The sequence below is a fragment of the Antechinus flavipes genome, chromosome 1 (assembly GCF_016432865.1).
Source record: "Antechinus flavipes isolate AdamAnt ecotype Samford, QLD, Australia chromosome 1, AdamAnt_v2, whole genome shotgun sequence".
Taxonomy (NCBI): domain Eukaryota; kingdom Metazoa; phylum Chordata; class Mammalia; order Dasyuromorphia; family Dasyuridae; genus Antechinus; species Antechinus flavipes.
Genome location: NC_067398.1, coordinates 383964150 through 383976532, shown reverse-complemented (window position 1 = coordinate 383976532; position 12383 = coordinate 383964150).

Genomic DNA, 12383 nt, shown 5'->3' with positions numbered 1-12383 from the left:
TCTTTACAATATTCTGAGCATCCACTTTATTTACCAGATTTGGACCTGAATACTTGTAGTTGACCTGATGAATTAGAAAAGCTTTACTTACCAATGCTTCAGTAGTATTAATTTAAGAAAATCATTAAATAAAATGTTTAAATCATTATTTGAATTTTTTGAAATAGTCACAATTTATTTCAAAGCAATATCAGAACAAAGCACAAATTTAAAAGGTATAGTGAACATCTTCTCAAAATTGAGTCAATAGCTACTATTGTGAACACTTTCAAATAAAAAGAATTCACTTTTCACAGGGGAAAATGTAATAAAATCAAGTCTTCCAACTGACAATTTGTCAAATCCTATATATTCAGTCCTATTGATACACTAAACTCTACCCCTCCATGTTTTTCCTTCTACTTTTAAAATATATTCCAGAACATGATCTGGTCTATTATTAAACATTTCATGAGAGAGAACAAGAATAAAAGTTGAAGTGATGTAGTTGAATTCAATGAATTGAACCTAGTATCTCATGACATGCCACACCCACATATACAAAGTCATAAAGATGGAAAGCTGCTGAACCAACATTTGAATTCAGGTATTCAGATTGCAAATTGGGTGCTCTTTCCACTATACTACTAACTGTGTCTAGACTCAGCAACAACTTCAAAAATTCACAATCACTTAAAAAAGAAAGACTTGAATAGCATAAGACATTTTATACAAATGTCTTACCTGCTGAAAAATATACTTATTATGCTCCAGTCTGAGCCAAAGAAGACAGATCCCTACTGAGTTAACAGGATCATTTGAAATTATCCGACATATGCAGGTGTTTGTTGGAGTAAAACAGGAAAGGTTTTAAAAGGAGAAACAAAATAAGAAAATGATGCCCAAGATAATGTTTAAGAATTATTTCAGAAGCAGAAACTGTTGACTGAAAGTGCTGGGAGTGAGTTTTGCACGTGGTATCTGAAAATATTTCATGCAAGAAGAAAAGTCAAATTCTAAAGATGTGTTTGGGATATGAGAACTATACAGGCAATACCTAAAAAATAGAAGCAAGTAAAGTCATATGGCACAAAGAAACACCAGACCAGAGAATGTGGACAAATTTAAAGAAAAATCAATGGATATGAGCAGGTCTAGTCCTTGACTATGAATCATCTGCATTGATTATGTGATGTGTAAATGATATAATAGAGTGTAAGTTCCTCGAGGAAAGGAACTGTCTCATATTTGTATTTATATTCTCAGTGACTAGTGTAGAGTTTGGCACATAGCAGGTGCCTAATTAATTCTTGTCCATTAATTAGCAGCAGACTTTTTATGTCCTTGAAAATTATATCTATTGTTCCTGACTGCAGGACAAATTTAAATTAGCCTACTTGTGCAGTGTTGTCAGTGTACATTTTCAAAAACATCTCCCCAATCATAAGCTGTTGCCAATGGCATCCACTCTTTGCATTTGCTGTTTCCATAATTTTTAGATGAAGGAAAGCTACCTAGGTTGATATGACCACAAATGAATGAGTAGGACAAAAATTAAATTAAAATGCAAAAGATTTGGCTACAAAACAAAGGAGAGGACAGTTTGAAGAGCCAGATTAAAACAAGCAGTGATCAGTGTGAGAGAAAGGGAACAAAAGTTACTTTCTCTGCCAATTAAGATTTCTGTCTGGCTGATTTTCACTTTAATTTTTAATTTCCTACTAGCAAAGACCAGCAGATACTGCTGAGAAACATCCAGACTACTTGTAGAATGTACTGACCCAAAGCATACAGGATACTTACACAATGAAAGCAGAGGTTTGTCCATACATAACTATGAAAAAGTCCATCCATGCAATCAATCAATCAAATTATGTTTGTGGTGAAGAGGAGGAGGAGAGGAGAGGAGACAATTGAGAGAGGCTGGATTAAACTGTTAAATACCTTACATTCTGGGTATGTGTTTCTATAGCTTGAATGATGAAGAGGAATTATCTTTATTGACTACATTTGCTAAGTAAATGTTCATCTCCCACTCCCTTTGGCCCACAGAATATTTTGAACAAGATCACAAATGTCTCAGCAATGGTAACAAATACTCTTAGCCAGGGTGGATTGCCCAAACACAGTGGGTAGGACACTAAAATTGATTCCATACTTACAATTTAGACAACAGAAGACTAAAAAAATTAAAATAAGTTATATTAAATAGAGAAAACACAAGAATAGGAACTAGACATGGGTTCTGGCCCCAATTCTGTCAATATTTGACCAAGTAACTTTGAGAAGGTCATTAACATCTCTAAGCTTTAGAATCCCTATTTGTAAAATAGGCAGTTTGAGCTAGATGATCTTTAAAGATCCTTCTGGTTCTGAAATTCTTTAATACTACGTGGAAAAATTGAAGCAATTTTCCAGATACTAAGTTAGGATTTCTCACTCTCCCTCTTGAAAAAAAAAATGCTTTAAAAAATTACTTAGATAACTGTAACAATAAATATTTTTGTGGTCTTCTACATGATTGGTAGAGCTGTGAATTAGTCCAGTTGCTTTGGGAAATACTTTTCTTTATAAAGTTTCATTTTTTCCCTATGTTTTTGGAATTTTTAATAAGCATTTGTTATCTCTTCTTCCCATGCTCCTCTATCTAATTTCTTATGCAACAAGCAATTCCAACAGTAGGTCAGTTTATTAAGGGAAGAAGGGCATTCCAAACAAGCAGCTGAGAGGAATTACTTGGGGAAAGGAAAAAAATTGCCATTCTTACCCTGTTTCTCTCTTCCTTTTCTCTCAGATGATCATGACAGTTCAACAGTACTGTCAAAGGTCCCTTATGACCAAAAGGGGTGGTAGTAGCCACTAGAGTTGCAGTATTTGATGACAGAAGTATTTACACATGTGGGAAAACAGTCACCCAAAGATGGAAACAGCTTCAGAGAATAAAACTATTCTTGGAAGACAAGAGTTGGCTATGGACTCGACTCCAGAAGGTACCAATCTTCAGATCCCAGCAGACAGTTAATCCTAAAGGGAACTTAGTGAAGTTTTTATAAAGAGAGAAGCACAATTCCTGCTCTTCAGATATGCCTCACTACCATTATATTCTGAATCCATTTTCCTTAGGGATCTTATGTATACAGGGGGAGAGAGTGTTCCCAGTTTAGAAGGAATATTTCATACCAACTTATCTTTTTTTTTTCATTTATTTTCTTTCAATTACATGCAAACAAAAAAAATTTTAACATTCTTTTTCTTGCAAAATATCTCACCTTCCTTCTCTCCCTCTTCCTTGAGAAGGTAAGCAACTTGACATAGATTATACATTTGTAGCCATGCAAAACATTCCCATATTAGTCATATTACAATAGAAAATAAAAAGCAAGAAAAATTTAAACAGGTTTAATAAAGAAAGTTTTTTTTAAGTATGCTTCAATCTGCAATCAGACCCCATCATTTCTTTCTCAAGTAGATAGAATTTTTCATCATGAGTATTTAAGAATTTTCTTGATCGATTGTATTAGTGAGAATAGTTAAGACATTTATAGTTAATCATCGTACAATATTACTATTACTGTGTAGCACTGAGCTGGTTCTGTTTACCTCACTTTGCCTCAGTTCAGTTTTTCTGATTTTTCTGAAAGTATCCTACTTATAATTTCTTACAACATAATTTATTCCTTCACAATTACATACCACAACTTGTTCAGCCATTCCCCAACTGATGAGTATCTCCTCAATTTCTAATTCTTTGCCACCACAAAAAAAGCTGTTTTAACTATTTTTGTGCATTTAAGTCCTTTTCCTTTTTCTTAAGGTTTCTTTGGAGTACAAGCCTAGTAGTGGTTTTGCTGGATCACAGGATATGCACAGTTTGCTATACCTGTAGGCATAGTTTGAAACTGCTCCAGAATAGTCTTAGCAGTCTACAAGTCCACCAATATCTATTTTTCCATATCAACTCCAACATTTGTAATTTTCCCTTTCTGCCATATTAGCCAATCTGGGAAGTATGAGATGGTACCTGAGTTGTTACAATTTTCTTTTCTCTAATCAATAGTGATTTGGAGCATTTTTCCATGTTATTATAGATATCTTTGATTTTTTCTTCTGAAATTTTGTTCACATCTTTTGACCAGAGATAGTTGGATGAAGATGCCTCCGGAAAAGAAGTCTACTGACTAACCATAGTGCTCCCTACTGGATGAATGGAAGGCTAACAGATGGCCCAAAGTCAGAGCCTCTATAGCTCAAGCACATGGGGTGAGTAAAAAAAATTATAGTTATCCTCTTCATAAAAAAAAAATTTACTTATAGGTGCGGGTAGGTGGCGCAGTGGACCAAGCACCAGTCCTGAAGTCAGGAAGACCTGAGTTCAAATGTGACCTCAATCATTTAACACTGCCTAGCTGCGTGACACTGGGCAGATCACTTAACCTCCATTGCCTCAGGAAAAAAAAATTAATTAAAAAAAAAGTTTTACTAATCACAACATATCCAAGAAGTGATTGTTGTTACTGAAAGAGCATATTGGAAGAGCTATCCTTTCTCTCAAGAGAATAGACCCTTATTAGCCACTCTAGATGGTAGAGGTAGTTAAAAGAGCTATTTCAGGGCAGAGAATTCCTAATTACAACTAAGTCATTACTAGGACAAATAAAAAATTCTATGAAATTGCCACATTATTCAAATTCATACTGCATGCTTCCATTGAACTGGAACAAATTACCATATTGTGCATAATTATGATCTCAAATATTGCGAATTCAAATGCATGTGACCATTTCATAGGATTCATTATTGACACTAATCAGGACTTGGCTGTATAGCATTCCTAGTCAGTGTTAGACAACACAGTAGGTTACCCTGAAGACCATCCCCCAAAACCAAATAGATTTAGATGTGTAATGTCAAACTCAAATAAAAAAGGAGGATACTAAAAGGTATATAAGGATCCCTGGAGGTAGCATATTGACTAAGAAACCATATAATAAAGTGATCTATGTTCTATTGTATTTTATTTTTTTGTTAAATATTCCCCAATTACAGTTTAATTTCATTCTTGAGACTGGAAAATTATATTTTGAAATATATACACATTAGCATTTCTCCTTTAGGGTGTTGACTCAGTGGAAAGTAATATTATGACATCAATAGAAAATATTGGCAGCTCTACAACATCAAAAGTATAAGATACACCTCTATCCATATGTTTTCAGTGTATATGGTCTCTGAGTATGGGTACTTTTCAAACTAAAAGTATGTGTATTTTGGGGAAATGAGTTTAAGGTTTATGGGAGAAAATAGCTTCCGTTTAGTTATTTCATTAAATGGCTCTAAGTTGCACTAAGTATGTCTATTGGCTTAGTTTTTTTTTTTTTATGGTAAAACACATTAGTGGGGGCTTTTGAGCTGTGCTTTAGATAGGAGTCAGATCCACAAAATACCTAGAACCAAAGGGCAGTTTTGAGAGAAACTGTAGCAAAAAAAGGCTCCAGATAAACAGAGGCTTATCCAGGATTTCATTTATGAATATCCTATGCTCTGCAGGGACACATTTGCAGTTTGCAGTTTGGGGGGATTAGAAGACATTTTTTGGTGGGCAGAGGGGAGCAGAAGGGGGTGTCAGGCTGTGATTAGAAAAGGTGTTTTGTTTTTGTTCTTTTTATATATCAGACCAGTTGTTTGAAAGTAACTATTGTACTGTTATATGTCAAAGTGACATTGAAGTATCATTATTTATTGTTATGGTGATCAAATACTGTGTTTAAAGATGAATGCTAATTTTCTAAAACACTGGTGCCAAGCATTGCACCTAGAAAATATAGAGCACTTCTAGTTAAAGGAGTGCCTCAAGACCTGAAAGATAATGATTTTGAAACTGCCTTATGTGATAGAAATAACTAATTTCCTTCAAGGTTCAGTTTAAGCATCGCCTTTGAGATGAGGCCATTTCTGATTACTCATCACCTCTCAAGTGCTAGTGCCTTCTCACGTGCCAAAAAGATCCTTATATTTATTTGCATTAATTTATTGTATTATATTATCTATAGATACATATTGTCTCAGCTAAATTATAAACTCCTCCATAGCAGGGAACTATACCATAGCATGATATAAGCATATAATTAGTGAAATAATAATAAATATTCATTAATCAATTGATATTTATAGATATTTTGGAGAGATGTGAAACATTTATTAATCTGTATGAGGAGACCTATCCTGTCTGTTTTATACACATTAATTTAACCAAGAGATTATTCTAAAAATATAAAATATAAAAATGAAAATTCCTGGTGAGATAGTAGTTGGTAAGACTATCTAGAAACTGGAAATTTGGCATGAGAGAAGAGAAAGAAAGAGAGAGAGACAGAGACAGAGACAGAGACAGAGACAGAGACAGACAGAGACAGAGAGATTTAATATGTATTTATATTGTTTGTTATACTGTATATTTAACTAAACCTATAAGATTAAGTGAAGAAAACAGTAAAAGCACATTCCAATAGAAGCAAAGTAAGAAAAAAAGAGAGAGAGAAGGATTAAGCAGTCATTAATTGCTTACAAAATTCCAGACGCTTTGCTAACTGCTTTACAAATATTATTTCATTTGATCCTCACAACAATCCTGTTAAATAGAAGCTATTATTATTTCCATTTTGTGATTGAGGAAATTAAGATAGACAGAGCTTAAGACACTTAAATGGAGAAAAGAAGGAATGAAAATACATAGAAAAAAAGTTTCTCCAGGCTATTTGTAAATCAGAGTGGGGGTTCTTTGAGATACTAGTTATTGAGAGATATCATGCATTTGTACTAATTTGTAAGAAAGTATTATAATAATAATAATATTTCATTAGAAACCAGGACAAGAATTAATAAGGAAAAGACCTAGTAGATGCTAGAGAGGAAGGGCGGTTGATGTAATTGTTAACTAATGCACACTATAACCAATACAATTAAAATATAGAGATGAAATTACTCCTAAAATCTGCTATATGCTGAACAAAGACTTCCCAACTTCCTATTCCTTTTTAATGTCAAATATCTTCACACTTATTCTTCCTTATTTCCTAACTTTCTAGCTTCCTAAAGTACTACTCTCCTAGGTCACCAATTAACTTCTTAATCACAAAATCCAATGATCTTTCTCTCACCCTTTTTTAACTTTGTAAAGCATTTGATATTATTGATAATCTTCTTGCTGAATACTTTCTCCTCCCTTGTTTTCAGATGTTACACTCTCCATTGTCTTCTACCTTAGGTTTTTTTTTTTTTAGTTCTGTCTTCATTTTGGGATTCCTCATGTTCTTCCCAACTTCTTAAGGTGGGTCTCCATCACTTTTAATCTCATTCTTCTTTTCTTTTCTTTACACAAAGGGTTCTTTACAGGTTACAAAGATCATCTTTAGTAATATGGTGAAGCTTAATAACTTCTTCTCAGAACATTTTTAAATAATTGGAGGAAATGTTAAATTTTAGTTTGAAGTTAGTGCAAATAGACTTATAATTTATTCTTATCTGAATTCACAGACCTCCCCCCCCGCCGCGAATTAATTCCTGAAATTCCAGGATCTAAAAACTACAGATTAAGAACCAATGCTCTATACTCTCTCCCTATATAATTCTATATTTCAATTCAACTTCACACATATCTTTATTTACTTAATAGATATAAAAACTATGAATGAATCTTTTCTCCAAAGTGGAACAGATCCTGTCTGCCAGTTTGAAGATGAATCTATTCACTTGCCAGTATTCTATATGAGCTGTTATACATGCACAACCTATCATCATCCTCCTTTCTGAATAAGTGAAATAGTAGAAACAAAGACATTTGTAAAGTTGATGTAAGATTACATAGGTGTGAAAAAATAACAAAGACTTTTCCAAAGTCTTAATTTTCCTGTAACTCAAACAGCTGTTCAACAGTGATAACATCTGTATTGCAAGCCATTCATAGCTTTCCAACCTACTAATGTTTGTTTAGTAGATTTTCCCTTTACTTAAAACATGAAGTACAATGCCTAGAATGAAGAAAAACACTGCAAATTATCATCACCATTGAAGAGCATTCAATCTTCATGAGAGCCAATTGAGTAATAAAGATTAAAAGCAAAAGCAAAGCTGCTATAATTTTCATTTAAAAAGCAGTGTAAAAATTTAGTGGAGAAGGGTAAAATGAATTCAGTTGAATTAAACTTAATAAGATGTTATTAAAGAGCTCTTGTGTATCTAGCATTTTGCTAATCACTCTAAAGAAAATGAGGCTCACTTTGGCTTTGTCCTGACTCTGATGATAAATGAACAGTTGACAAGTTAATAAAATTCTCAGTGGCCCAAGTAATTCTCTAAGTCTGTAAATCAGAGATGAATTGTCCAGTTGTATCAATGGAAGATTTTACATTGGGAGTTTCCCACATTAATGAAATCATAAGTATGAGTAAAAAAAATTCTTTTTAATTTTTTTTTGATGAGGCAATCCGAATGAAGTGATTTGCCTAGGGTCACCCAACCAGTAAGTGTTAAGTGTCTGAGGTCATATTTGAACTCAGGTCCTACTGACTTCAGAGCTGGTGTTTTATCACTGTACCATTTAGTTGCCACAAAAATAATTTTAATAATATGTTTTTGTTTTCAAAGTAGATAATGTCATCTCAATCCTTGAGAAACTTACAAGGGTAAGAAAAAATAGCAAGATAAACTAACATAAAATAAGCATAATCTGTAATCAAAATAAAGTATGACATGGAAGATAGAGCAATGGCCCTATAGTCAGCAAAGAACTGAATCTGAATTCTGACTTACTGACTCCAACATTTATTAGTGTTGTGACCACAGCTTTACTTTTCTGAGTTTCACTCATCTGTAAATTGGATATAATTATACCTATGGTATCTAACTTTTAGATGTTCAAATCAGTTAACATATAAATAGTGCTTAGCAAAACTATAAGGTTTATATATACGTTCATATTTGCTATTATGATAAGCCAAGGGGAGATTGTGAGGCATTAGCACTATCAGAGCTTAAAGAATTAATAAGCAAAATGGCATCTTGCTTATGTGGACGCAAATACTCTTATCTCTGGAATCAAAATCAGACAAACTACAAAAAAGTTTTTATTTTGAAGTATATATTAGATTGTCCATCCTTAAACAATATCAAATAGCTTTTACATAAGAATTTCCAATATAAACCAATAGTTTTTAGTATTTCGGACCTTCTGAATCAAGAATGATAACCAGTTCATTGGTAGTTTTCAGTCACTTACCACTTCCTCAACATCTCCATGATAGGAAGAAAATATCTGTAGTCAAACTTCAAACCAGTGAGAGGTTTAGGTTATTCTCCATCACCTTCTTTATATTCTTATATCCACTGGATATCCCTGGATTTAATTTAAACCTTCTCCACCAGGTAATGTCACCTTTCTTGAAATTCCTCTTAAAAGGACTCTGTCCTCACAGACTTCATATTTTTGTCCCTAATAATCAAGAGTTATGGCTTTTTTCTCTGTGAAAACACTCTTTTATGTGGCACAATTTAAGATAACCCTATGAAGAAAGAAATGAAGATATTATTTTTCCCACTTGACAAATTAAGAAATTGAGGGTCAGAGAGATTTTCTATGGTCACACAGATAATAAAAGGGTATGAGTTAAATACTCACTTAAAACCCAGTTCATTCTTTCCATTTCATTTTCTTAAATGGTCTTTGGCAAGTCTATCTTCAAATGAGAAGAATACCTGTTACCTACTGGACCTGGATTCAGGAAGACCTGAGTTCAAATATGGCCTCAGACATTTACTAACTAACTGTGTCCCCCTGGGCAACTGACTTAACCCTGTTTATTTCAGTTTCCTCCTCTGTAAAATAAGCTGAAAAAAATGGCAAATCATTCCATTGTCTTTTTCAAGAAAACCCCAAATGAGATCCCATGACTGAAGTGACTAATTAGCAAAAGTTTATAAATATATGAAGCAATATGTGTGTCTATGTAATTGTATGTATGTATACACACACACACACACTCTGTTTGGAGTTATTCATCTAGTATGTGTGCACACATACATGTATATATAACATATACACTACATGTATATGTTTTTGTATGTGTGCATATATGTATGCAAGCATATAATATGCATGGAACTGTCCAATATAATGCAATGGACATTATGTTGAAACCATAATGGACAGGAGGACAGCATGACTGCCTTATCTTTTAGAAACTGAAAATTTCTTTTAATGACCAAAATCTTCTCCTTGAAACAAAATCCCATCTTTTTAATACTCTTCGCCATATTCCTGTTTCCTGACTGCCAGTTATGAAACACTACTGTCTCCAAAGAACTTTGAAGTATGAGGTTTGAGGCTGATGATAAACAGGCTGAAGCACACTTCAAATAGGTGATTCCAAAAATGAAAAAACTATAAAAGATGTTGGGTTTTTAAATGTTGTTTTGTTTTTGTTTTAAATAGTGTTTTAAAATTTAAATGGGGGGGGGGCAGCTAGGTGGTGCAGTGGATAGAGCACCAGCCCTGAAGTCAGGAGGAACTGAATTCAAATTTGGTTTCAGACACTTAACATTTCCTAGCTGTGTGACCCTGGGTAAGTGACTTAACACTAACTGCCTCAGAAAAAAAATTACATGGACTAGTGGTATGTGAAGAAGAGGAGACAATCAGTGAAAAGCTCCACTGACATATTTGCAATGAAAAGAGAATTGGAGAAAAATACCCAGAAACACAGAAGATTCTCCCTTTCCCTTGTACCTATACCAATAGAATCATAAACCTACAAGTGTAAATCTTCAAAAGAAGTCCCTACTGTCTGTTAGAAAGTGTTCTCTAAACCTGAAGAACATTGCACAGAGTAACAAAAACATTGTACCATGATCAACTATGATAGACTTAGCTCTTCTAAACAACACAATGATCAAAGACAATTCCAAAAGATTCATGAAGAAAAATGTTATCCACATCCATAAAAAGAACTGCTAGGGTCCGAATGTAGATCAAAACATGCTAGTTTATCTTTCTTTGTTTTTTTTTTTATTTTCCCCTTTTGTTTTGTTTCTTCTTAAACAATATGACAAATGTGGAAATGTGTTTTAAATGATTACCCATGTATAACCTATATCAAATTTCTTATCATCTTGGGGAAGGCAGAGAGCAAGGAGGAAGAAAATTTTGGAACTCGAAACTTTATTTTTTAAAAAATGAATTTTGGGGAGGATTCTGGAAAGATGGTAGAGTAGGTTAAATTTTAAACTCTCCAGATTTCCCTTACAAATAGAACAAATTTTTGCCTCAAGGCGAACATAGACTGGTGAAAAATCAAGAAGTTTTGGGCAAAACAGGGTGCCCTGGAACAACCCAACAAAATCTGAAGAAAGATCCAAGCCCAGAATTAGCCAATGTGAAGTACAAACATCTCCCTATATAGTTCCACAAAAACACCTAATGGGGACCCCTCAGGCTAGCTAGCTGTAGCTGGAACCTCTGGAAACCTCAGAGACTTTCACCTCCCAGACTGTTTATGGAGTCGGGGTATGCATTCAGGCAGATTGAGAGAATCTCATCTGATTGGGAGTGCCAGACCCAGCTATGCCTCTGAGACAGGACTGATGGAGAAGAAACCAACATCTGGTGAGTGCAGAAGCAAGGGGAGCAGAACTGTAGGTACTTGAATGAAGGTAAAACTCTCGCTTTGGGGTTCCTGGTCAAAGTAGAGAGCTGAAGAGAAGATTGAGATACCATCCCCCCACTCCACTATTGGAGGTGCTTACACTAATACCTTTTATTTTTTAAAAATAAACTGATGAAGAAGAAAGAACCCACTATAGAAACTTACTATGGGAAAAGGGAAAACCAAGATTCATCTTCAGAAGAGGACACTGAAATACAATACCTCAAAAAGTAATGTGAAATGGCTCTCTGCCCTGAATTTATAGAAAAGCTCAAAAAAATTAAAAATCAAATGAGAGACATTGAGGGAAAACTAAAAAAGAAAGGAAGGCAGGAAGGAAGGAAGGAAGGAAAGAAGAAAAGGAAAGGAAGGAAAGAAAGAAAAATCAACCAAGAAAAACATGATGATGAGTGGAAAATTATCCTACTAGAAAAGGAGTTACAGAATCTCAAAGATAATTTTTTTTTGAAAATTAAAATCAGGCAAAGGGAAGCCACAGAAGCTATGAGAGACCAAGAAATAACAAAACTGATTTTTTTTCAAAAATGAGAAAATAGAACAGAATTTGAAACATTTTATAAGAAAAATGACAGATCTGGAGAACAGAAGAGAAAATATAAGAATAATTGAACCACCTGAAAGTTGTGATCAAAAAGAGAACCTTGATACAATAATGCAGAAAATAATCCAAGAAAATTGTCCTGGAAT